Source organism: Spinacia oleracea, chromosome 1 (assembly GCF_020520425.1).
Source record: "Spinacia oleracea cultivar Varoflay chromosome 1, BTI_SOV_V1, whole genome shotgun sequence".
Taxonomy (NCBI): domain Eukaryota; kingdom Viridiplantae; phylum Streptophyta; class Magnoliopsida; order Caryophyllales; family Amaranthaceae; genus Spinacia; species Spinacia oleracea.
In genome coordinates this window covers 24,890,495-24,917,876 of record NC_079487.1, presented here as the reverse complement: position 1 = coordinate 24,917,876, position 27,382 = coordinate 24,890,495, and positions in this window count along the sequence as shown.

The following is a 27,382-nucleotide window of genomic DNA, read 5'->3' as shown; positions in this document are numbered from 1 at the left end:
TTGCCCATTTAGCCGAAAATAAGTAGTACCTTAAGGGCGATTCTAGTTGGTCAATCTTAAGGCGGATCCGGACGTGCTGTGGACTATCTACGGAGGGACGACACTTGGAGTCCTAAAGACTTGTTCTTGTTCGGTTCGGGCGCAGCTAGGGAAGGCACGCAACAAAGAGTATGCATCTAAACTATGCTAAATGATTATGTGTAAATAATATGTTTTCCTGGCTTTATGGTTTTTTCCGCATGATTTATGAATTGTCATATGTATCATAACCTAACAGTGGTATCACGAGCCTCTTATTATTTTCATAATCTAAATTGCATGAACATGGTTAAATATTACAAATTTGCAAGAATTAAAAGGGGTGATTAATTTTCGTAATTGTTAATTAATTGCAAATTGCGTTTATTTAATTATACGTACGCAGCTTTTCGGCAGTTTCTTCGTTACTCATCCAAATCGAGTGATTTTTGTGTCAATTACGCATGTAAAAGGCATTCTAAAATTTTGACAAAATTAATATTTTTCTGCCGAACCCAGAATTCTCAAATTCGAAGCCTAACTATGACTTTTCGGAGGTTTTAGTTTTTCGAATGCAAAATTTCGTAAATTTAAGATGTTAAATTAAATATTTGCGATTCTTGTTGATAAATCTTGAATTTTTGATTGACCTACTGTATATGTTTAACAAGTTTGAATGCCTAGTCTTGTTAATTATGCAATCTAATTTGTAATTATGATTAATTTGTTGAAAATTAGAATAATTTAGAATTAATTTGATTTTCATAATTAATTATAATTTAATTAGATACCTATGATTAAAAACCACCATAAAAATTGTAAATTTATGTTAAATTTTAAATTTTTATGACCTAGACTTGAATCCATGTTAATCGGAAATCAATTGAATAATAAATTTTCGATTTTTCGCCCTAAAATTATGAAATTAATATTATTTATTAATTTGTCATTAATTTTAAATATAATTTTTTTAAATTTTATGCGATTCGCTCATATAACTTGCAGGCACAAAGCAATGGACGCTACGTGTTACCCTTAAGGGGTGTTGTATAGTGCGGGCATGTGACGACGAGCAAGGGAGCTCGTCGCCCATGCGGCACGAATGCAATGAGCAAGGCCATGGTGCACGAGCACAAGGCAGCAGCCCTGCCTTGTGTCGTGGGCTGTGAGCAATGGACGAATGGGCAAGGGCGAAAGCAGGCACAGCAGCCGCGTGTGGGCAGCAAGCGAGCTGCGCCACAACGCGCACTGCCTCGCGCAAGCGTGCGGAGCCTCGCGTGCAGCGAGCGCAAGCTCGCGTGCCACGAGTGCTACGCCCAGCGTCGATGCCTCGCGCAGCGAGCGATGGCTCGCAGGATCGAGCGCTGGCAAGCGCGCGCAACAAGCGCTGGCAAGCGCGCGCAGCAAGCGCTGGCGAGCGCGCGCAACGAGCAATGGCCCGCACAAAGCGAGCACTGGCAAGCGCGAGCAGTGAGCGCTGGCTCGCATAAAGCGAGCGCTGGCGAGCGCGCGCAGCGAGCGCTGGATCGCATGAAGCGAGCGCTGGCGAGCGAACGCAGCGAGCGATGGCTCGCGTGCATCGAGTGCTGGCGCGCGCAGCGAGCACTAGCTCGCGTGATGTCTTACGAAGGAGAGCAGCAGCAGCGATGCGACGCAGCGCATGGGCTGCACGCACATGGCCAGCGATGGCTGTGTGCGTGTGGCCCATGGGCGTACGTTGCGTGGGGTTGTTGCGTTGCGATTAGATCGTTTTGAAATTTTAATTTGAAATTTTCAGTTTACGTAATTTTAATTAATTTTAAAATTAATAATTTAAATTATTTTCTTGGATTTTAATTTTGAATATTGTAATTATAATAAATTTTATTTATTCTAATTATTTTACTAAAATTAAAATCATGAATGAATTTAAATGCGACTGAAATTAAATTAAACTTTTTGGGTTCATTTATAAATTTATATGAGCTTTAAATTTTAATTAAATTTGTATGTTTCCGGTTAGACTAGAAATACATTTTTATGTTTAAAATTAGTAAAGCATATGAATTTATTGGTTTAAGTGGGAGCCCCTTTTAGTCATAAACTCTTGATTAGGTCTACAAATCCTTAAGGTTAAAACAACTTGATTAGAACTAATAAGGACTGAATAATTGGTAGATTATTGGTGCCCTATTAATTGCTGCAAATGTTTACGTGATGCATAATGTGTTTTACTAACCAGCTATGTGGGCCATTCATGATAATGAATGGGTGAATGGTATATATTGTATATGTACTGTTTTGCAGGTTATGAAGTGACTAGTATGGCCCAAATAGGATAGAAAATATGGTCTGCGTACCATTAATTTGAATGTAATTGGTCTAAAGTACCAAAGTTGTTTTTCAATTCAAATATGGTCTGCGTACCATCAAATAGTTGTAATTAGTTTTAATTATAGCTTATCCTATTTGAAGAAAATGGTGCCTCCCACGGAGATTTTCAAGACGGACTTTGAAGTTAAAGCTTCAAGATGAAGTCGGGCCATACTAGATCACATTTATCTTATGCATGTTTTAAGTTATTTATTGCTTTTAAATATGTCTTAAAATGCATGAGATCAAAAGCTTGATTATGTTGCATGATTAAGGATTTTAGTTCACTTAAAATCTAACCAACATAGTAAGAGCCTTAAGTTCTAAACTTAAAAATTGAGTTAAAATGTGCCATGCCAAAATATACACTTGCTTGGATATCCTTTACATCAATCTAGTAATAGTTTTCGCTCAGCGAGGTGTTACTTATTGGTCCTAAAGGGGCAAGGTACACAAATAATTGTGAGTACATGTTAGCTTTGGTGAAACTCAACGATATAAGTAAGGAGTCCTTTTATGTCGTGGCAAAATCGATAGGTTTACCTAATAAGTTCTTAGACGTACCTATCAACCAAGAATAGTTTCTAGACTATTAGCAAAAGGCTTTTGCTTACCTAAAATGTTTTAGAATTGAGTCGACAAACTGTGCTTAATTCTTCAATGGTTTTAGGGTCTTGGAATCATTTTATTCAAACCTGCCGGAACACATAATTCGAATAAAATGCTAATGACTTGTTTAAATTGCATGATTGCTTTCATTTTCAAGTTATTATTCATGATAAATGTTTAGACCTTGCATGCTTCAATGTATGTTTTAATTATTGTTTATAATTAAATATCTTGCACTGCGGTAAATCCTTTTAGAAAGGTAACAGTAAATTTCCTCGATTGGTAGTGAATTCAAGAACGATTCACGGAAATGAGAGAAAATGAGCAATTTAAAATGTACGTTTCTTTTAGCGACTTTTATGGTTGTTTTCGAATATCAAAATCGAATGGCAAACCAATTGGTGCTTGTGAATTCAAAATACACTGTAGTTTTGAGATCATAAAGCATTGAGCTTAAAACGCTCAGCTTTACCAATGGTTAACAACCTAATATCTTTGTCCATTTAATTCTCGAATGAGTCTAGTCCCTAGACATTCGAATAGATCGATGCTTAGAGAACTTTAGAAGCTTCTGGTAAGATCATCTAGTTGAAACAGAATGTTCAACATAAATTAAATGGAAAGAACCTTGTTGGTGACATTGGACATGTCTAACAAAGTATAAAAGTCAACACTAAAGAATTCAATTCTTAAGGCTATAAGAAAGGGTACAAGAAATAGGAAAACAAAGGAACAGATGAAAGGAATTTACAATTCCGTTTCTACCTGTAAGTTTATGTTTAAAGAAAAGTGACCTAGCAATCAAACTTCCTTGGTATCATATACCGCTTGAGGTTCTTACTTCGGTAATAACTCAAACAATGGAAGCTAGGATACACTAATGACCTACAAGTGGGAAATGAAGCATGGCAATGCTACATTAGTTGTAGGGTCATCTAGTTTGTTTCAAGTCCTTTCAAAGGCTGGAACTTAATGGCTATTTTGTTCCATAATCAACATACCTAAATTTCTGTTTTCAAACACAGAAAGACTCACATTCAAGAAAAACAAAAAACAATGTTTGTTTGTTTATTTGAATGAAAGTTGATTGATTTCTAGATCATTTTAAGACAACTAGTCTTACTTGTTGAAAGTAACAAAAGATATGAACTATTGTTAGAACGCCTAGACAATAGAGTTCAAAGCTAAAGAAAGATTTTATGACTTTATTATTTCACATGGATTTGAGTGAATATAGGCTTATTTACTCAAATGTGATATAAGTTGAATCTGTTTGGCTAGTTCAAAGATTCAGAAGTATAAAATCCACTTGGCAAGAAATCATAAAGATCTAGGTTAGATCATGTTGATGATTACTTGAGACCAAATATGATCATCAATGATTGTGTGTTGTAATTTAACAATCTAGGTCCATAAGATATGGCATATCTTAGTTGGAATAATCGAAGTCAATTAGTACTTGATTCGATTAATGATGAATCATAAAGACTTTTCCTATAATTTCTAAAACAAAATGCTCAACTACCACCAAACTAAACCAAATTCGTCAAAGCTATTGAAAAGTAATTTCAAAATATCTTTTCATAATATATCTAAAGAGTTCCTAAACTCAGTGGGAGCTTAGTGTTTGTTATTCAACAAACTAAGGCCCCAAGTATAGATATATGTTTCATTGTGATTTATTCAAATGAGACACAAGGGTATTGTTTCTACCACGAATTTTTGAGAACATAATGTTTGTTTGCTCGAAATAATGTCCTTTTGGAGATTCGTTTCCAAAATGACAAGTGGGAGAAAATAGACCTCGAAAGTCTTCGAGGCGAACAACAAACATAAACGGACATTCCGGAGGCTTTTCGAAGTGCTTCAGAAAACCCGAACGTATTCTTTAAGGACTTTAGAAGTGGCTTTTAAAGAATAGACATCTCTTAGAAGACTTTACAAGTGCTTCAAGGAGAACAGAATATTCAAAGGACTTTCAAGTGGCTATTGATATTCTATTGTTTGATGTTCTATACCCAAGTAGGCATAGAGTTCAAGTCACTGAAACTATGAGATTCTTCTATTAGATAGTGAAGAAACATGGAGTTCAGGTCACTGAAACTATGCAATTCTTCTATTAGATAGTAAAGAAACCTACAACTTGCAGTCAAACTATTAGAAGTGACTTGTAAGAAAGCTATGACGAAACCCAGATTCCCTAAAATGGTTAGAGGCCATATATGTTAGGTTATGATACATATGATATTACATAAATCATGCGGAAACAACCATTAACCCAGGATTACATATTATTTACACATAATCATATAGCATAATTTAGATGCATACTCTTTGTTGCGTGCCCTCCCTAGCTGCGCCCGAACAGAACAAGAACAAGTCTTTAGGACTCCAAGTGTCGTCCCTCCGTAGATAGTCCACAGCACGTCCAGATCCGCCTTAAGATTGACCAACTAGAATCGCCCTTAAGGTACTAGAATTTTCGGCACTTTTGAGCAAGATGTGTGATTGAATTTTTCTCTTAAAAACTCACTTTGAATACTTTGAAACTCGTTATAAATTGTGAACCCAGGCCACATATTTATAGGGGTATGGAAATGGAATTGGAATCCTATTCAGATACAAATTAATTAAACCTAGAATCCTACAAGAACTCTAATTAATTAATTTATCAAATAGAATTAGGAATTTAATCATTAACCGAACTCTGCATGTTTTAGGAATCATGCATGAACACAAACACGTACGCACACACACACGGCAGCCACGATGGGCCGCCCATGCGCGTGCGTGCGAGCAGCAGCCCATGCAGAGAGGCCTACGCGAGCTACAAGCCCACGTAGCTCCTGCGCGCGATGCGCACGCTGTGCGCGCTGCCACGGCCTGCTGGGCCTGGCCTTGCGTTGGGCCTGGCGTGGCCTTGGCTGTTCGTGTGGCGCGCTTAGCTTGCTGGGCGATGGCCTGGCTTCGTGCTGGGCCCTCGTCCGGCAGGCCTCGTCCGATGCTTATTCGTACGATACGCTTCCGATTAAATTTCCGATTCCGGAATTCATTTCCGATACGAACAATATTTAATATTTCCGATTCCGGAATTAATTTCCGTTTCGAACAAATATTTAATATTTCCGTTTCCAGAATTATTTTCCGATTCCGATAATATTTCCGATTCTGACAATATTTCCGTTTCCGGCAATATTTCCGATTCTGGCAATATTTCCATTTCCGATAATATTTTCCGATACGTACCATGTTTCCGTTTCCGGCAACATCTACGACTTGGATAATATTTATATTTCCGATACGATCCATATTTCCGTTTCCGGCAATATCATCGTTTCCGGAGTATTCATTTCTTGCCTGTGACGATCTCAGCTCCCACTGAAACCAAGATCCGTCGATTCCGAATATCCATAGATGGAGTATTTAATGCCATTAAATACTTGATCCGTTTACGTACTATTTGTGTGACCCTACGGGTTCAGTCAAGAGTAAGCTGTGGATTAATATCATTAATTCCACTTGAACTGAAGCGGCCTCTAGCTAGGCATTCAGCTCACTTGATCTCACTGAATTATTAACTTGTTAATTAATACTGAACCGCATTTATTAGACTTAACATAGAATGCATACTTGGACCAAGGGCATTATTTCCTTCAGTCTCCCACTTGTCCTTAGGGACAAGTGTGCATTTCCTAATTCCTTTGTCGCTCGATGCTTGCTCTTGAACATAAGGTAAGAGTTGTCATCCTTATTATGTCCAGAGGTGTTCCTCGGTTTCAGAGTTCAACTGATCAAATAAATAGATAATCATAGCCTATGATTCATCCGAGCACGGCCATGCATTTCACAGTTTCTAGCTCTCCGAGTGGCCTTGTACAACTTTTAAGCATCTCATCCCGATTTATGGGAGGACAATCCCAATCTTGCGATCTTGAGATTAGACTTCGTTTGATAGGTGATTACCTGAGCGTTGCCTTTATAGCCTCCTTTTACGGTGCGACGGTTGGTCAACGTCAAAGCAACCAGTTCTCAAACAAGTAATCTCAAATCACTCAGGTATTGAGGATTTAGTGTCTAATAATTTTAATGAAATTTACTTATGACAGATTTTCATCTCTTACAGTAAAGTTTCATAGGTCTTGTCCGATACTAGTCTTCCCAAAGTAAGTATCTATGCAAATGATTATGACATTGCCATGTCCACATAGTTCAAGAAACAGAACTACTGGTCATCTTGCATTCTAGTCGTCTAACGTTTTCTATGCGTCCAATTTTATAGAAAACTCCGACTAGGGACCATTTTCAACCTTTGACATTCAAGTTCACTTGATAGACATTTCTTAGTCACAGGACTGGTCCTGATAGTCTATCTTGAATATATCGTCAAATTTGAAGGGACTCATCATTTAATACTAAACCAAGATTAAATGGAATATGAAAATACATTTCATATATGATAAATGTTCAACCCCAATGTTTTATAACCATGGGCCTCAAACCCATCTTTAAAACAGTTCATGGAATTCAAAGCTATGCTTGATTTCCAGTGCCACAATGTGAGTGTTGTTTCTCACTTGTTGCATAGGTTTAGTTATCATGCTTTGCCAATCTTAATATCCTTTTCATCGAATGTTCTTCGAAATATGATGATAAGATCTTTTCGAGTTTGTTTATTATGTGATCTAGTCTTTCTTACTTCGATGGTGGTTTTACTCATTTTGCAATGAAGAACCATCAAGTTAGCAGACGTTTTTCTTGCTTCAAGAGTGGTTCTACGCATTTTTCAATGAAGAACCATCAAGCCAGCAGATGGGTGATCTACCCAAGTTCAGTGAAGAACTTTAAACAACCCTGTTTTATTGCTTCTTAGGCAATAATCACTTTTACTTCAACTGTATAGGTTGCTAGTGATGCTTTGTTTGGATTTACCTATCCAAGCAGTTCATAGATATGTGGAAGACTCTCCAACTATATCTTAGAACATAGAAATTATTATTTTAATTTCCCACGCAACAACTCATGGTCTCCAATCCATGTTGCCATTTCAAAACACGATGCTCTATAGCTCGTCCTTATCAATGGTTAACTCCAAAGGGTCTTGCTTGATCCTTTGCCAGTGTTTATGCGTGTAGCATCAATATTTAGCATATCTTTATTTCCTTGAATCAAGAACTATTCCTATGTACCTTTTCAAGTACCATAAGTATTCTTGATCTCAATCTAGTTGATCTTCACTTAGATCAATAGAGATTGGTATATGTTCGTCATGCCTAAAGTCATACGATACGTTTTTGGCGATCCTCATATTATATCATACATGATAAATTCTTTTGCAGAATAATTCCCAATTGAATTCTATTCATGTAACTTTAACTCATTCAATTTCAGTAGATACTGAATCCAGCTAAATTCTTTGACATATAATATAGGTTAAGAATCTTACTTAGATCCTTTGATGTTTAACTTTAGTAAATGCTTATACATAGTTCAAACATCCTTTACTTAGATTTATTCACATGGGTCGAATATCCCCAATGGAGACTTTCGTGTTTGATTTAGTAAATGCCATTACTTAATCCAAAACAATATCATAAGATCTTTGTAAATAGATCTTAATACCCAGTATGTACTAAGTTTCGCCATGGTCCATCATTGATGAATAATCTCAAATCTAAGTCATTAGTATTTGAATGTTATTTCACAATAGAGAGATATGTGTGTGATACACATAGGACCAATTAAGTTTTACGTACTCCCACTAAACTTCTTATATATCTATAAGAATTATGTACGTTTTATGAAACTAAAATACTTATTAGCTTCACTAAAATACAATTCCAATTCCCAATTGCTTGCTTAAATCTGTACTTAGATTTCCTAAGCTGGCATTCATTTTAAGCATTATTTGGATCCACAAATCCTATGACATGCCATGTACATAGTTTTCTTCCAACATTTGATTGAGGAATTTGTTTTGTCATCCAATTGCCATATGTACCAATATGCAATCATTGCTTGAATTATAGACTTGAGCATTACGATTATGCATGAGGTTTCAACACAATCCATGCCATGAATTTGCTTGTAACCTTTAGCAACTAATCTAGCTTTGTGTGTGAACACAATTTCTTGTTTGATGGTTTTTATCCTTAGAACAAACTTGCAACCAATAGGTGTGAAACTATTCTTGCAAATCAACAAAATTTCAATTTTGTCATCAAAACATTGAGTATGTTTTATGGCCTCTAACCATTTAAAACATTTGAGTCTATATATGGCCTCTAACCATTTTAGGGAATCTGGGTTTCGTCATAGCTTTCTTATAAGTCACAAACTCATTCATCTACATGATAATAGTTTGACTGCAAGTTGTAGGTTTCTTCACTATTTAATAGAAGAATCTCATAGTTTCATTGACCTGATCTCTATGTTTCTTCACTATCTAATGGAAGAATCTCATAGTTTCAGTGACTTGAATTCTATGCCTACTTGGGTATAGAACATCAAACAATAGAATATCAATAGCCACTTAAAAGTCCTTTGAATATTCTGTTCTCCTTGAAGCACTTGTAAAGTCTTCTAAGAGATGTCTATTCTTTAAAGCCACTTCTAAAGTCCATAAAGAATAAGTTCGGATTTTCTGAAGCACTTCGAAAAGCCTCCGGAATGTCCGTTTATGTTTGTTGTTCGCCTCGAAGACTTTCGAGGTCTATTTTCTCCCACTTGTCATTTTGGAAACGAATCTCCAAAAGGACATTATTTCGAGCAAACAAACATTATGTTCTCAAAATTTCGTGGTAGAAACAATACCCTTTTGTCTCATTTGAATAAATCACAATGAAACATATATCTAGACTTGGGCTTAGTTTGCTGAATAACAAACACTAAGCTCCCACTGAGTTTAGCAACTCTTTAGATATATATAATTGAAAAGATATCCTGAAATTACTTTTCAATAGCTTTGACGAATTTGGTTTAGTTTGGTGGTAGTTGAGCATTTTGTTTTAGAAATGATAGGAAAGTTCTTTTATGATTCATCATTGATCGAATCAAGTACCAATTGACTTCGATCATTTCAACTTAGATATGTCATATCTTATGGAGCTAGATTGTGAAATTACAACACACAATCATTGATGATCATATTTGGTCTTAAGTAATCATCAACATGATCTAACCTAGATCTTTATGATTTCTTACCAAGTGGGATTTATACTTCTGAATCTTTGAACTAGCCAAACAGATTCAAACTTATATCACATTGAGTAAATAAACCTATATTCACTCAAATCTGTGTGAAATAATAAAGTCATAAAACCTTTCTTTAGCTTTGAACTCTATTGTCTAGGCGTTCTAACAATAGTTCATATCTTTGTTACTTTCAACAAGTAAGACTAGCTTGTCTTAAGTTGATCTAGAAATCAACCAACTTTCAAAAAGGTCCATCAAAATAGAGCTTATGAATGTTAACTTGTTGATATGGTCTAAGCAACAATGCCAAAGATTAATGGAACTCAAATCAAGGGTTTGATTTGAACCTAGTAAAGTTCTTTAAAGAGTTGTTTGTTTTAATCAAGCATATTGACTCAACCTGTAATTGACCATTTCATTCAAATAAACAAACAAACAAGCATTGTTTTTGTTCTTCTGAATGTGAGTCTTTCTGTGTTTGAATCAGAAATTTAGGTATGCTGATTATGGAACAAAATAGCCATTTAGTTCCAGCCTTTGAAAGGACTTAAAACAAACTAGATGACCCTACAACTAATGTAGCATTGCCATGCTTCATTTCCCACTTGTAGGTCATTAGTGTATCCTAGCTTCCATTGTTTGAGTTATTACCAAAGTAAGAACCTCAAGCGGTATATGATACCAAGGAAGTTTGATTGCTAGGTCACTTCTCTTTAAACATAAATTTATAGGTAGAAACGGAATCGTAAATTCCTTTCATTTGTTCCTTGTTTTCCTATTTCTTGTACCCTTTCTTATAGTCTTAAGAATTGAATTCTTTAGTGTTGACTTTTATACTTTGTTAGACATGTCCAATGTCACCCCAACAAGGTTTTTACCATTTATGTTGAATATTAAGTTTCAACTAGATGATCTTACCAGAAGCTTCTAAAGTTCTCTAAGCATCGATCTATTCGAATGTCTAGGGACTAGACTCATTCGAGAATTAAATGGACAAAGATATTAGGTTGTTAACCATTGGTAAAGCTGAGCGTATTAAACTCAATGCTTTATGATCTCAAAACTACAGTGTATTTTGAATTTACAAGCACCAATTGGTTTGCCATTCGATTTTGATATTCGAAAACAACCATAAAAGTCGCTATAAGAAACGTACATTTTAAATTGCTCACTTTCTCTCATTTCCGTGAATCGTTCTTGGATTCACTACCAATCGAGGAAATTTACTGTTACCTTTCTAAAAGGATTTATTGCAGTGCAAGATATTTAATTATAAACAATAATTAAAACATACATTGAAGCATGCAAAGTCTAAACATTTATCATGAGTAATAACTTGAAAATTAAAGCAATCATGCAATTTCAACAAGTTATTAGCATTTTATTCGAATTTATTGTTCCGGCAGGTGTGAATAAAATGATTCCAAGATCCTAAAATCATTGAAGAACTAAGCACAGTTTGTCGACTTAATCCTAGAACATCTTAGGTAAGCAAAAGCCTTTTGCTAATAGTCTAGAAACTATTCTTGGTTGATAGGTACGTCTAAGAACTTATTAGGTAAACCTATCGATTTTGCCACGACATAAAAGGACTCCTTACTTATATCGTTGAGTTTCACCAAAACTAACATGTACTCACAATTATTTGTGTACCTTGCCCCTTTAGGACCAATAAGTAACACCTCGCTGAGCGAAAACTATTACTAGATTGATGTAAAGGATATCCAAGCAAGTGTATATTTTGGCATGGCACCTTATAACTCAATTTTTAAGTTTGGAACTTAAGGCTCTTACTATGTTGGTTAGATTTTAAGTGAACTAAAATCCTTAATCATGCAACATAATCAAGCTTTTGATCTCATGCATTTTAAGACATATTTAAAAGCAATAAATAACTTAAAACATGCATAAGATAAATGTGATCTAGTATGGCCCGACTTCATCTTGAAGCTTTGACTTCAAAGTCCGTCTTGAAAATCTCCGTGGGAGGCACCATTTTCTTCAAATAGGATAAGCTATAACTAATTACAACTATTTGATGGTTCTCATACCATATTTGAATTGAAAAATAACTTTGGTACTTTAGACCAATTACATTCAAATTAATGGTACGCAGACCATATTTTCTATCCTATTTGGGCCATACTAGTCACTTCATAACCTGCAAAACAGTACATATACAATATATACCATTCACCCATTCATTATCATGAATGGCCCACTTAGCTGGTTAGTAAAACACATTATGCATCACGTAAATATTTGCAGCAATTAATCAAGGGCACCAATAATCTACCAATTATTCAGTCCTTATTAATTCTAATCAAGTTGTTTTAACCTTAAGGATTTGTAGACCTAATCAAGAGATTATGACTAAAAAGCGCTCCCACTTAAACCAATAAATTCATATGCTTTACTAATTTTAAACATAAAAATGTATTTCTAGTCTAACCGGAAACGTACAATTTTAATTAAAATTTAAAGCTCATATAAATTTATAATTGACTCCAAAAAGTTTAATTTAATTTCAGTCGTTATTTAAATTAATTCATGATTTTAATTTTAGTAAAATAATTAGAATAAATAACATTTATTATAATTACAATATTCAAAATTAAAATCCAAGAAAATAATTTAAATTATTAATTTTAAAATTAATTAAAATTACGTGAACTGAAATTTTTTCAAATTAAACATTCAAAATGATCTAATCGTAACGCAAACACCCTACGCATTGCACGCCCATGGGCCGCACGCATACAGCCATTGCTGGCCATATGCGCGCAGCCCATGCGCTCGTCGCATAGCTGCTGCTCTACCAATCGCAAGCCATCGCACGCTGTGGTGCTCGCTGCGCGCGCGCCAGCGCTCGTCGCACGCGAGCCATCGCTCGCAGTGCGCGCTCGCCAGCGCTCGCTGTGCGCGCTCCATAGCTCGCTGTGCGCGCGAGCCATCGCTCGCTGTGCGCGCGAGCCATCGCTCGCTGTGCGCGCGAGCCATCGCTCGCTGGGCGCGCGACATCGCTCGCTGGGCGCGCGACATCGCTCGCTGTGCGCGCCAGCAACGCTGGGCGCAGCGCTCGTGGCACGCGAGCTTGCGCTCGCTGCGCGCGAGGCTGCGCGCTCTTGCGCGAGGCAGTGCGCGTTGTGGCGCAGCTCGCTTGCTGCCCACACGCGACTGCCTTGGCTTGCCTTTCGCCCATGCCCATTTGTTCATAGCTCGTGGCCCACGACACAAGGCAGGGCTGCTGCCTTGTGCTCGTGCACTACGCCCTTGCTCATTGCATTCGTGCCGCACGGGCGACGAGCTCCCTTGCTTGTCGTCGCATGCCCGCACTATACAACACCCCTTAAGGGTAACACGAAGCGTCCATTGCTTTGTGCGTGCAAGTTTTATGAACGAATCGCATAAAAATTTAAAATTTATATTTAAAATTAATGACAAATTAATAAATAATATTAATTTCATAATTTTAGGGCGAAAAATCGAAAATTTATAATCCAATTGATTTCCGATTGTCATGGATTCAAGTCTAGGTCATACAAATTTAAAATTTATCATAAATTTACAATTTTTATGGTGGTTTTTAATCATAGGTTTCTAATTAAATTATAATTAATTATGAAAATCAAATTAATTCTAAATTATTCTAATTTTCAACAAATTAATCATAATTACAAATTAGATTGCATATTTAACAAGGCTAGGCATTCAAACTTGTTAAACATATACAGTAGGTCAATAAAAAATTCAAGATTTATCAACAAGAATCGCAAATATTTAATTTAACATCTTAAATTTACGAAATATTGCATTCGAAAAACTAAAACCTTCGAAATGTCATAGTTAGGCTTCGAATTTGAGAATTATGGGTTAGGCAGAAAAATAACTATTTTTGTCAAAATTTTAGAATGCCTTTTACATGCGGAATTGACACAAAAATCACTCGATTTGGATGAGTAACGAAGAAACTGCCGAAAAACTGCGTACGTATAATTAAATAAATTCAATTTGCAATTAATTAACAATTACGAAAATTAATCACCCCTTTTAATTCTTGCAAATTTGTAATATTTAACCATGTTCATGCAATTTAGATTATGAAAATAATAAGGGGCTCGTGATACCACTGTTAGGTTATGATACATATGATATTACATAAATCATGCGGAAACAACCATTAACCCAGGATTACATATTATTTACACATAATCATATAGCATAATTTAGATGCATACTCTTTGTTGCGTGCCCTCTCTAGCTGCGCCCGAACCGAACAAGAACAAGTCTTTAGGACTTCAAGTGTCGTCCCTCCGTAGATAGTCCACAGCACGTCCGGATCCGCCTTAAGATTGACCAACTAGAATCGCCCTTAAGGTATTAGAATTTTCGGCACTTTTGAGGAAGATGTGTGATTGAATTTTTCTCTCAAAAACTCACTTTGAATACTTTGAAACTCGTTATAAATTGTGAACCCAGGCCACATATTTATAGGGGTATGGGAAGGGAATTGGAATCCTATTCAGATACAAATTAATTAAACCTAGAATCCTACAAGAACTCTAATTAATTAATTTATCAAATAGAATTAGGAATTTAATCATTAACCGAACTCTGCATGTTTTAGGAATCATGCATGAACACAAACACTTACGCACACACACACGGAAGCCACGATGGGCCGACCATGCGCGTGCGTGCGAGCAGCAGCCCACGCAGCGAGGCCTACGCGAGCTACAAGCCCACGTAGCTCCTGCGCGCGCTTCACGCGCTGTGCGCGCTGCCACGGCCTGCTGGGCCTGGCCTTGCGCTGGGCCTGGCGTAGCCTTGGCTGTTCGTGTGGCGCGCTTGGCTTGCTGGGCGATGGCCTGGCTTCGTGCTGGGCCCTCGTCCGGCAGGCCTCGTCCGATGCTTATTCGTACGATACGCTTCCGATTAAATTTCCGATTCCGGAATTCATTTCCGATACGAACAATATTTAATATTTCCGATTCCGGAATTAATTTCCGTTTCGAACAAATATTTAATATTTCCGTTTCCGGAATTATTTTCCGATTCCGATAATATTTCCGATTCTGACAATATTTCCGTTTCCGGCAATATTTCCGATTCTGGCAATATTTCCATTTCCGATAATATTTTCCGATACGTTCCATGTTTCCGTTTCCGGCAACATCTACGACTTGGATAATATTTATATTTCCGATACGATCCATATTTCCGTTTCCGACAATATCATCGTTTCCGGAGTATTCATTTCTTGCCTGTGACGATCTCAGCTCCCACTGAAACCAAGATCCGTCGATTCCGAATATCCATAGATGGAGTATTTAATGCCATTAAATACTTGATCCGTTTACGTACTATTTGTGTGACCCTACGGGTTCAGTCAAGAGTAAGCTGTGGATTAATATCATTAATTCCACTTGAACTGAAGCGGCCTCTAGCTAGGCATTCAGCTCACTTGATCTCACTGAATTATTAACTTGTTAATTAATACTGAACCGCATTTATTAGACTTAACATAGAATGCATACTTGGACCAAGGGCATTATTTCCTTCAATATATAGACTCAAATGTTTTAAATGGTTAGAGGCCATAAAACATACTCAATGTTTTGATGACAAAATTGAAATTTTGTTGATTTGCAAGAATAGTTTCACACCTATTGGTTGCAAGTTTGTTTTAAGGATAAAAACCATCAAACATGGAATTGTGTTCACACACAAAGCTAGATTAGTTGCTAAAGGTTACAAGCAAATTCATGGCATGGATTGTGTTGAAACCTCATGCAAAATCGTAATGCTTAAGTCTATAATTCAAGCAATGATTGTATATTGGTACATATGGCAATTGGATGACAAAACGTATTCCTCAATCAAATGTTGGAATATAATATGTACATGGTATGTCATAGAATTTGTGGATCCAAATAAATGCTTGAAAAGGAAAGCTAGCTTATAAAATCTAAGTACAGATTTAAGCAAGCAATTGGGAATTGGAACTGTATTTTAAGTGAAGCTAATAAACATTTTAGTTTCATAAAATATACATGATTCTTATAGATGTATAAGAAGTTTAGTGGGAGTACATAAAACTTAATTGGTCCTATGTGTATCACACACATATCTCTCTATTGTGAAATAACATTCAAATGCTAATGACTTAGATTTGAAATTATTCATCAATGATGGACCAAGGCGAAACTTAGTACATACTGGGTATTAAGATCTATTTACAAAGATCTTATATTAATGTTTTAGATTAAGTAATGGCATTTACTAAATCAAACACGAAAGACTCCATTGGAGATATTCGACCCATGTGAATAAATCTAAGTAAAGAATGCTTTAACTATGTATAAGCATTTACTAAAGTTAAACATCAAAGGATCTAAGTAAGATTCTTAACCTATATTATATGTCAAAGAATTTAGCTGGATTTAGTATCTACTGAAACTAGATGAGCTAAAGTTACATGAATAGAATTCAATTGGTAATTATTCTGCAAAAGAATTTATCATGAATAATATAATATGAGGATCGCCAAAAACGTATCGTATGACTTTAGGCATGACGAACATATACCAATCTCTATTGATCTAAGTGAAGATCAACTAGATTGAGATCAAGAATACTTATGGTACTTGAAAAGGTACATAGGAATAGTTCTGGATTCAAGGAAATAAAGATATGCTAAATATTGATGCTACACGCATAAACACTGGCAAAGGATCAAGCAAGACCCTTTGGAGTTAACCATTGATAAGGACGAGCTATAGAGCATCGTGTTTTGAAATGGCAACATGGATTGGAGACCATGAGTTGTTGCGTGGGATATTAAAATATTAATTTCTATGTTCTAAGATACAGCTGGAAAGTCTTCCACATATCTGTGAACTGCTTGGATAAGCAAATCCAAACAAAACATCACTAGCAACCTAAACAGTTGAAGTAAAAGTACTTATTGCCTAAGAAGCAATAAAATAGAGTTGTTTATATTAAAGAGTTCTTCATTGAACTTGGGTAGAGCACATGTCTGTTGACTTAATAGTTCTTCATTGCAAAATGCGTAGAACCACTATTGTAGCAAGAAAGACTAGATCACAAGATAAACATACTCAAAAGATCTTATCATCATATCTCGAAAAACATTCGATGAAAAGGATGTTAATATTGGCAAAGCATGATAACTAAACCTATGCAACAAGTGAGAAGCAACACTCACGATGTAGCACTGGAAATCAAGCATAGCTTTGAATTCCATGAAATGTTTTAAAGATGGGTTTGAGGCCCATGGTTGTAAAACATCGGGGTTGAACATTTATCATATATGAAATATATTTTCATATTCCATTTAATCTTGGTTTAGTATTAAATGATGAGTCCCTTCAATTTGACGATATATTCAAGATAGACTGTCAGGACCAGTCCTGTGACTAAGAAATGTCTATCAAGTGAACTTGAATGTCAAAGGTTGAAAATGGTCCCTAGTCGGAGTTTTCTATAAAATTGGACGCATAGAAAACGTTAGACGATTAGAATGCAAGATGACTAGTAGTTTTGTTTCTTGAACTATGTGGACATGGCAATGTCATAATCATTTGCATAGATACTTACTTTGGGAAGACTAGTATCGGACAAGACCTATGAAACTTTACTGTAAGAGATGAAAATCTGTCATAAGTAAATTTCATTAAAATTATTAGACACTAAATCCTCAATACCTGAGTGATTTGAGATTACTTGTTTGAGAACTGGTTGCTTTGACGTTGACCAACCGTCGCACCGTAAAAGGAGGCTATAAAGGCAACGCTCAGGTAATCACCTATCAAACGAAGTCTAATCTCAAGATCGCAAGATTGGGATTGTCCTCCCATAAATCGGGATGAGATGCTTAAAAGTTGTACAAGGCCACTCGGAGAGCTAGAAACTGTGAAATGCATGGCCGTGCTCGGATGAATCATAGGCTATGATTATCTATTTATTTGATCAGTTGAACTCTGAAACCGAGGAACACCTCTGGACATAATAAGGATGACAACTCTTACCTTATGTTCAAGAGCAAGCATCGAGCGACAAAGGAATTAGGAAATGCACACTTGTCCCTAAGGACAAGTGGGAGACTGAAGGAAATAATGCCCTTGGTCCAAGTATGCATTCAATGTTAAGTCTAATAAATGCGGTTCAGTATTAATTAACAAGTTAATAATTCAGTGAGATCAAGTGAGCTGAATGCCTAGCTAGAGGCCGCTTCAGTTCAAGTGGAATTAATGATATTAATCCACAGCTTACTCTTGACTGAACCCGTAGGGTCACACAAATAGTACGTAAACGGATCAAGTATTTAATGGCATTAAATACTCCATCTATGGATATTCGGAATCGACGGATCTTGGTTTCAGTGGGAGCTGAGATCGTCACAGGCAAGAAATGAATACTCCGGAAACGATGATATTGCCGGAAACGGAAATATGGATCGTATCGGAAATATAAATATTATCCAAGTCGTAGATGTTGCCGGAAACGGAAACATGGTACGTATCGGAAAATATTATCGGAAATGGAAATATTGCCGGAATCGGAAATATTGCCGGAAACGGAAATATTGTCAGAATCGGAAATATTATCGGAATCGGAAAATAATTCCGGAAACGGAAATATTAAATATTTGTTCGAAACGGAAATTGATTCCGGAATCGGAAATATTGAATATTGTTCGTATCGGAAATGAATTCCGGAATCGGGAAATTAATCGGAAGCGTATCGTACGAATTAGCATCGGACGAGGCCTGCCAGACGAAGGCCCAGCACGAAGCCGGGCCATCGCCCAGCAAGCCAGCGCGCCACAAACGCACCAGCCAAGGCTGCGCCAGGCCCACCGCAAGGCAGGCCCAGCGCGCGCCAAGGCTACGGCAGCGTGTGGGCTTGCGGCAGTGGGCTGCGAGCTCGCGGGCTGCGTGCGCGCGCATGACGCCCCTCGTGGGCTGCTGTGCGTGCGTGTGTGTTTGTGTGCTACTCGAATCCTAAAGCTACCGGGATTTGTCATATGATTAAATCTAATCCTAAAAGATTTAGTTTATTTAATTAGAGTCCTAGTAGGATTATAATTAAATAAATTAGTATCCTAATAGGATTCCAAATCCTTTTCCATAACTCTATAAATAGGTGCCTAGGGTCACATATTTACATCGAACTTTTCAAGTATTCAAAGCTAGGATTTTTAAGCAGAAAAATCAGCCATAACTCTTGCCCATTTAGCCGAAAATAAGTAGTACCTTAAGGGCGATTCTAGTTGGTCAATCTTAAGGCGGATCCGGACGTGCTGTGGACTATCTACGGAGGGACGACACTTGGAGTCCTAAAGACTTGTTCTTGTTCGGTTCGGGCGCAGCTAGGGAAGGCACGCAACAAAGAGTATGCATCTAAACTATGCTAAATGATTATGTGTAAATAATATGCTTTCCTGGCTTTATGGTTTTTTCCGCATGATTTATGAATTGTCATATGTATCATAACCTAACAATTGCCCCATCGTTCCTTCGAACTCAGGGCACCCGTTCATAGTAATTCAAATTCTTGCGAATCTCCTTTAAAAAAAAAATCAAACATTGTCAATAGGACTTGGCACTTAACCAAGGCTCACCCTACTCAGACATATGACACGGGCATCTAAAATCGAATTCTGAAAGCATCATTAATGCGAAGACATAATAGCAACTGGGGGCTAAAAATTGAAATGGAAGAGCTAGGGAAAAGAACTAAGTATACCTTGACCTTTTGTGCAGACATACACCAAGTAAATCTAAGTCAATTTGAAAACGGTTTATATTCCCACAATTCTGGAAAAGATGGCCCTAAAAGCCTAAAGCATTGCCACACGGGCACAAGTAATATCTTGACGCCTGCACCCTGGCTTCCAGCAAATCCTTAGACAGCATTCCAAAAATCGTAACAGTATTTTGATTCACTCATGTAATCTTGTACGAACCCTTCTATAAGTCAACTTACTTAGGACACCTCGGATTGTACACAGTAGGACTCGGATTTCAAATAATTTTCAAAGACTTTTTCGAACATAATAAAGTGTCGTTGGTTTAATCTAAGTATGCGTTTATCTCGATGTTGCAAGTGAGTCAAGAGGATTTCTAAAATATGATTATGGGTAAAGAAAGGCACCTAGCTTTTGGTCAAGGCACACTTCAACATGTGACTACCTTGACCATGGCAATGTCGCACAATACGACATTTACAAGAGAAGTAGCAAATCACTACTCGAACGTACCTCGCACTAAACGAGTCTGGTTCAAACTATTCATGATCCATGTCACCATGAATGCATAAAAACGTAAGCCAAGAATTATAGCACCAAGCCCATCCCGTACCTACAATTGGGGGCTTGAGAAAAACACTCTAAAATTGCTCGAAATGACGATTTTATCGCAAATTCTCGACGCTAATGCTATACATATGTCATAGGGGCACATTCCTAAGGTTTAATCGTGTAAAACAAACCTTAGAATGACTACAACCCCTCCCAAATTCTAAGCACTACTTAGAATATATAAAGTCACCCCACTAACAAGGGTAATTGAAAATCGCGAGTCACCAAAACTCCGATCAAACTACTGCACATAACGCTCGCCCTATAAGCGCCCGTTACATAGTCTACGTCGTTCCAAAGCAAAAGCGAAAGAAAAATCAAGGATAAAAACTGTCAAATTCTGCCCAGAAAGCATTTTCAACGCCCAGAGCTGGGCGCCGATATCTTTAACACCCCAGCTGAAGGAAATAATGCCCTTGGTCCAAGTATGCATTCTATGATAAGTCTAATAAATGCGGTTCAGTATTAATTAACAAGTTAATAATTCAGTGAGATCAAGTGAGCTGAATGCCTAGCTAGAGGCCGCTTCAGTTCAAGTGGAATTAATGATATTAATCCACAGCTTACTCTTGACTGAACCCGTAGGGTCACACAAATAGTACGTAAACGGATCAAGTATTTAAATGGCATTAAATACTCCATCTATGAATATTCGGAATCGACGGATCTTGGTTTCAGTGGGAGCTGAGATCGTCACAGGCAAGAAATGAATACTCCGGAAACGATGATATTGCCGGAAACGGAAATATGGATCGTATCGGAAATATAAATATTATCCAAGTCGTAGATGTTGCCGGAAACGGAAACATGGTACGTATCGGAAAATATTATCGGAAATGGAAATATTGCCAGAATCGGAAATATTGGCGGAAACGGAAATATTGTCAGAATCGGAAATATTATCGGAATCGGAAAATAATTCCGGAAACGGAAATATTAAATATTTGTTCGAAACGGAAATTAATTCCGGAATCGGAAATATTAAATATTGTTCGTATCGGAAATGAATTCCGGAATCGGAAATTTAATCGGAAGCGTATCGTACGAATAAGCATCGGACGAGGCCTGCCGGACGAGGGCCCAGCACGAAGCCAGGCCATCGCCCAGCAATCCAAGCGCGCCACACGAACAGCCACGGCCACGCCAGGCCCAGCGCAAGGCCAGGCCCAGCAGGCCGTGGCAGCGCGTACAGCGCGCGCAGGAGCTACGTGGGCTTGTAGCTCGCGTAGGCCTCGCTGCGTGGGCTGCTGCTCGCACGCACGCGCATGGGCGGCCCATCGTGGCTGCCGTGTGTGTGTGCGTAAGTGTTTGTGTTCATGCACGATTCCTAAAACATGCAGAGTTCGGTTAATGATTAAATTCCTAATTCTATTTGATAAATTAATTAATTAGAGTTCTTGTAGGATTCTAGGTTTAATTAATTTGTATCTGAATAGGATTCCAATTCCCTTTCCATACCCCTATAAATATGTGGCCTGGGTTCACAATTTATAACGAGTTTCAAAGTATTCAAAGTGAGTTTTTGAGAGAAAAATTCAATCACACATCTTGCTCAAAAGTGCCGAAAATTCTAGTACCTTAAGGGCGATTCTAGTTGGTCAATCTTAAGGCGGATCCGGACGTGCTGTGGACTATCTACGGAGGGACGACACTTGAAGTCCTAAAGACTTGTTCTTGTTCGGTTCGGGCGCAGCTAGAGAGGGCACGCAACAAATAGTATGCATCTAAATTATGCTATATGATTATGTGTAAATAATATGTAATCCTGGGTTAATGGTTGTTTCCGCATGATTTATGTAATATCATATGTATCATAACCTAACAGTGGTATCACGAGCCCCTTATTATTTTCATAATCTAAATTGCATGAACATGGTTAAATATTACAAATTTGCAAGAATTAAAAGGGGTGATTAATTTTCGTAATTGTTAATTAATTGCAAATTGCGTTTATTTAATTATACGTACGCAGTTTTTCGGCAGTTTCTTCGTTACTCATCCAAATCGAGTGATTTTTGTGTCAATTCCGCATGTAAAAGGCATTCTAAAATTTTGACAAAAATAATATTTTTCTGCCGAACCCAGAATTCTCAAATTCGAAGCCTAACTATGGCTTTTCGAAGGTTTTAGTTTTTCGAATGCAAAATTTCGTAAATTTAAGATGTTAAATTAAATATTTGCGATTCTTGTTGATAAATCTTGAATTTTTGATTGACCTACTGTATATGTTTAACAAGTTTGAATGCCTAGCCTTGTTAATTATGCAATCTAATTTGTAATTATGATTAATTTCTTGAAAATTAGAATAATTTAGAATTAATTTGATTTTCATAATTAATTATAATTTAATTAGAAACCTATGATTAAAAACCACCATAAAAATTGTAAATTTATGATAAATTTTAAATTTGTATGACCTAGACTTGAATCCATGACAATCGGAAATCAATTGGATAATAAATTTTCGATTTTTCGCCCTAAAATTATGAAATTAATATTATTTATTAATTTGTCATTAATTTTAAATATAAATTTTAAATTTTTATGCGATTCATTCATAAAACTTGCACGCACAAAGCAATGGACGCTTCGTGTTACCCTTAAGGGGTGTTGTATAGTGCGGGCATGCGACGACGAGCAAGGGAGCTCGTCGCCCGTGCGGCACGAATGCAATGAGCAAGGGCGTAGTGCACGAGCATAAGGCAGCAGCCCTGCCTTGTGTCGTGGGCCACGAGCTATGAACAAATGGGCATGGGCGAAAGGCAAGCCAAGGCAGTCGCGTGTGGGCAGCAAGCGAGCTGCGCCACAACGCGCACTGCCTCGCGCAAGAGCGCGCAGCCTCGCGCGCAGCGAGCGCAAGCTCGCGTGCCACGAGCGCTGGGCCCAGCGTTGCTCGCGCGCACAGCGAGCGATGTCGCGCGCCCAGCGAGCGATGGCTCGCGCGCACAGCGAGCGCTGGCGAGCGCGCACTGCGAGCGATGGCTCGCGTACGACGAGCGCTGGCGCGCGCGCAGCGAGCACCACAGCGTGCGATGGCTTGCGATTGGTAGAGCAGCAGCTATGCGACGAGCGCATGGGCTGCGCGCATATGGCCAGCAATGGCTGTATGCGTGCGGCCCATGGGCGTGCAATGCGTAGGGTGTTTGCGTTACGATTAGATCGTTTTGAATGTTTAATTTGAAAATTTCAGTTCACGTAATTTTAATTAATTTTAAAATTAATAATTTAAATTATTTTCTTGGATTTTAATTTTGAATATTATAATTATAATAAATGTTATTTATTCTAATTATTTTACTAAAATTAAAATCATGAATTAATTTAAATAACGACTAAAATTAAATTAAACTTTTTGGATTCAATTATAAATTTATATGAGCTTTAAATTTTAATTAAAATTGTATGTTTCCGGTTAGACTAGAAATACATTTTTATGTTTAAAATTAGTAAAGCATATGAATTTATTGGTTTAAGTGGGAGCGCTTTTTAGTCATAAACTCTTGATTAGGTCTACAAATCCTTAAGGTTAAAACAACTTGATTAGAATTAATAAGGACTGAATAATTGGTAGATTATTGGTGCCCTTGATTAATTACTGCAAATATTTACGTGATGCATAATGTGTTTTACTAACCAGCTAAGTGGGCCATTCATGATAATGAATGGGTGAATGGTATATATTGTATATGTACTGTTTTGCAGGTTATGAAGTGACTAGTATGGCCCAAATAGGATAGAAAATATGGTCTGCGTACCATTAATTTGAATGTAATTGGTCTAAAGTACCAAAGTTATTTTTCAATTCAAATATGGTCTGCGAACCATCAAATAGTTGTAATTAGTTATAGCTTATCCTATTTGAAGAAAATGGTGCCTCCCACGGAGATTTTCAAGACGGACTTTGAAGTCAAAGCTTCAAGATGAAGTCGGGCCATACTAGATCACATTTATCTTATGCATGTTTAAGTTATTTATTGCTTTTAAATATGTCTTAAAATGCATGAGATCAAAAGCTTGATTATGTTGCATGATTAAGGATTTTAGTTCACTTAAAATCTAACCAACATAGTAAGAGCCTTAAGTTCCAAACTTAAAAAAATTGAGTTAAAAGGTGCCATGCCAAAATATACACTTGCTTGGATATCCTTTACATCAATCTAGTAATAGTTTTCGCTCAGCGAGGTGTTACTTATTGGTCCTAAAGGGGCAAGGTACACAAATAATTGTGAGTACATGTTAGTTTTGGTGAAACTCAACGATATAAGTAAGGAGTCCTTTTATGTCGTGGCAAAATCGATAGGTTTACCTAATAAGTTCTTAGACGTACCTATCAACCAAGAATAGTTTCTAGACTATTAGCAAAAGGCTTTTGCTTACCTAAGATGTTCTAGGATTAAGTCGACAAACTGTGCTTAGTTCTTCAATGATTTTAGGATCTTGGAATCATTTTATTCACACCTGCCGGAACACATAACTTGAATAAAATGCTTAATAAACATTGAATTATGCATGTATGCTAGAATTTAAGTTTATTAAGAGAAACTGTGAATGGTTATTTATTTGTTTATATTTTTCAATTGTAGTTTTTAATATGGCAAACAACAATTCATTCAACATTCGATCAATTCTCGAAAAGGAGAAGTTGAACGGGAAAAACTTCCTTGACTGGCAAAGGAACTTGCAAATAGTTCTTATGCAGGAAGAAAAGGAGTATGTCCTAGATGAGGCGATGCCCGAAGCTGCAGGCGACGGGGTCACTCAGGCATCCCTCAATCGTTGGATTGATGCCAACAAGGATGTGAAATGTCTAATGCTCGCCACCATGAGTGCGGATCTGCAGAAAACGTTCATCAACTCAGATGCTTTCACAATCATCAGTGAGTTGAAGAACATGTTCCAAGATCTGGCTCGAGTCGAAAGATTCGAGACTCATAGGCAAATTCTTGAGACCAAGCTTAAGAAAGGCGAGCCCGTAAGTCCACATGTTCTCAAAATGATTGGACTCATTGAGAATATGAGTCGGCTGGATCAGCAATTTTCTCAGGAAATGGCTATAGACACCATCCTCCATTCTCTTCATAGCGGGTATGATCAGTTCAAACTGAACTACAGTATGAATAGTCTGGACAAAACGCTCACTGAGCTTCACGGTATGCTGAAGACCGCTGAAAAGACGCTCAAAAGTGATAAGCAGGATGTGCTTATGGTGCGTGGGGGCAAGTTCAAGAAATCTGGAAAGAAGAGGAATGCTAAGAAAGGTGGCAACAAGGCCAGCCCAACTAAGCAAACTGGCGCCAAATCTGTAAAGAGGAAGGTCAGTCAACCCACTTCTGAATCCGAATGCTTCTACTGCAAGAAGAAGGGGCATTGGAAGAGAGATTGCTTGAAGCTAAAGGAAGATCAGAAGAACGGAACAGTCGTTCCATCTTCAGGTATTTTCGTTATAGACTGTATACTTGCTAATTCAACTTCTTGGGTATTAGATACAGGTTGTGGCTCACACTTATGTTCCAATCCACAGGGACTAAGAAGAAGTAGAAAGTTAAGCAAGGGTGAAGTCGACCTACGAGTGGGAAATGGAGCACGGATTGCTGCATTAGCTGTAGGAACTTACTATTTGTCGTTGCCCTCCGGGCTAGTTTTGGAACTGGAAGAATGTTTCCATGTTCCAAGTCTTACTAAAAACATCATTTCAGTTTCTTGCTTAGATGCTAAGGGATTTTCCTTTTTAATAAAAGACAATAGTGGTTCGTTTTATTTTCAAGAGATGTTTTATGGATCTGCTAGATTAGTCAATGGACTTTATTTATTAGATCACGACAAACAAGTATATAACATAAATACCAAAAAGGCCAAAAAGAATGATTCAGATCTCACCTATCTGTGGCATTGTCGATTAGGCCATATAAACTTGAAACGCTTAGAAAGACTTCAAAAGGAAGGAATTCTATAACCATTTGACTTAGAGGATTATGGTAAATGCGAATCATGTTTACTTGGCAAAATGACAAAGCAACCTTTCTCTAAAGTTGGAGAAAGAGCAAATGAACTATTGGGTTTAATCCATACAGATGTATGTGGACCAATGAGTACAAATGCTAGAGGTGGTTTCAGCTACTTTATCACTTTCACTGATGACTTCAGTAGGTATGGTTATGTCTACCTAATGAAGCATAAGTCTGAATCATTTGACAAATTCAAGGAATTTCAGAGTGAAGTAGAGAATCAATTAGGCAAGAAGATTAAGGCACTGCGGTCTGATAGAGGCGGTGAATATCTAAGCTATGAATTTGATGACCATCTGAAAGAATGTGGAATTCTATCAGAGTTGACTCCTCCAGGAACACCACAATGGAACGGTGTGTCGGAACGGAGGAACAGAACCTTGCTAGACATGGTCAGGTCAATGATGGGTCAGGCCGAACTTCCATTAGAATTTTGGGGACATGCACTAAATACAGCTGCACTCACTATAAATAGAGCTCCGTCTAAAGCTGTCGAAAAGACTGCATACGAATTATGGTTTGGAAAGCCTCCAAATGTGTCTTTTCTTAAGATTTGGGGATGTGAAGTATACGTCAAACGATTAATTTCAGACAAACTTCATCCAAAATCTGACAAATGTATCCTTGTGGGCTATTCAAAGGAAACAAAGGGGTATTACTTCTACAATACATCTGAGAACAAGGTGTTTGTTGCTCGAGATGGTGTCTTTTTGGAGAAAGATCACATTTCCAAAATGACAAGTGGGAGAAAAGTAGACCTCGAAGAAATTCGAGTCGAACAACAAACTCTAGAGAATGCTCAAGATGACATTCAGGATGAAAC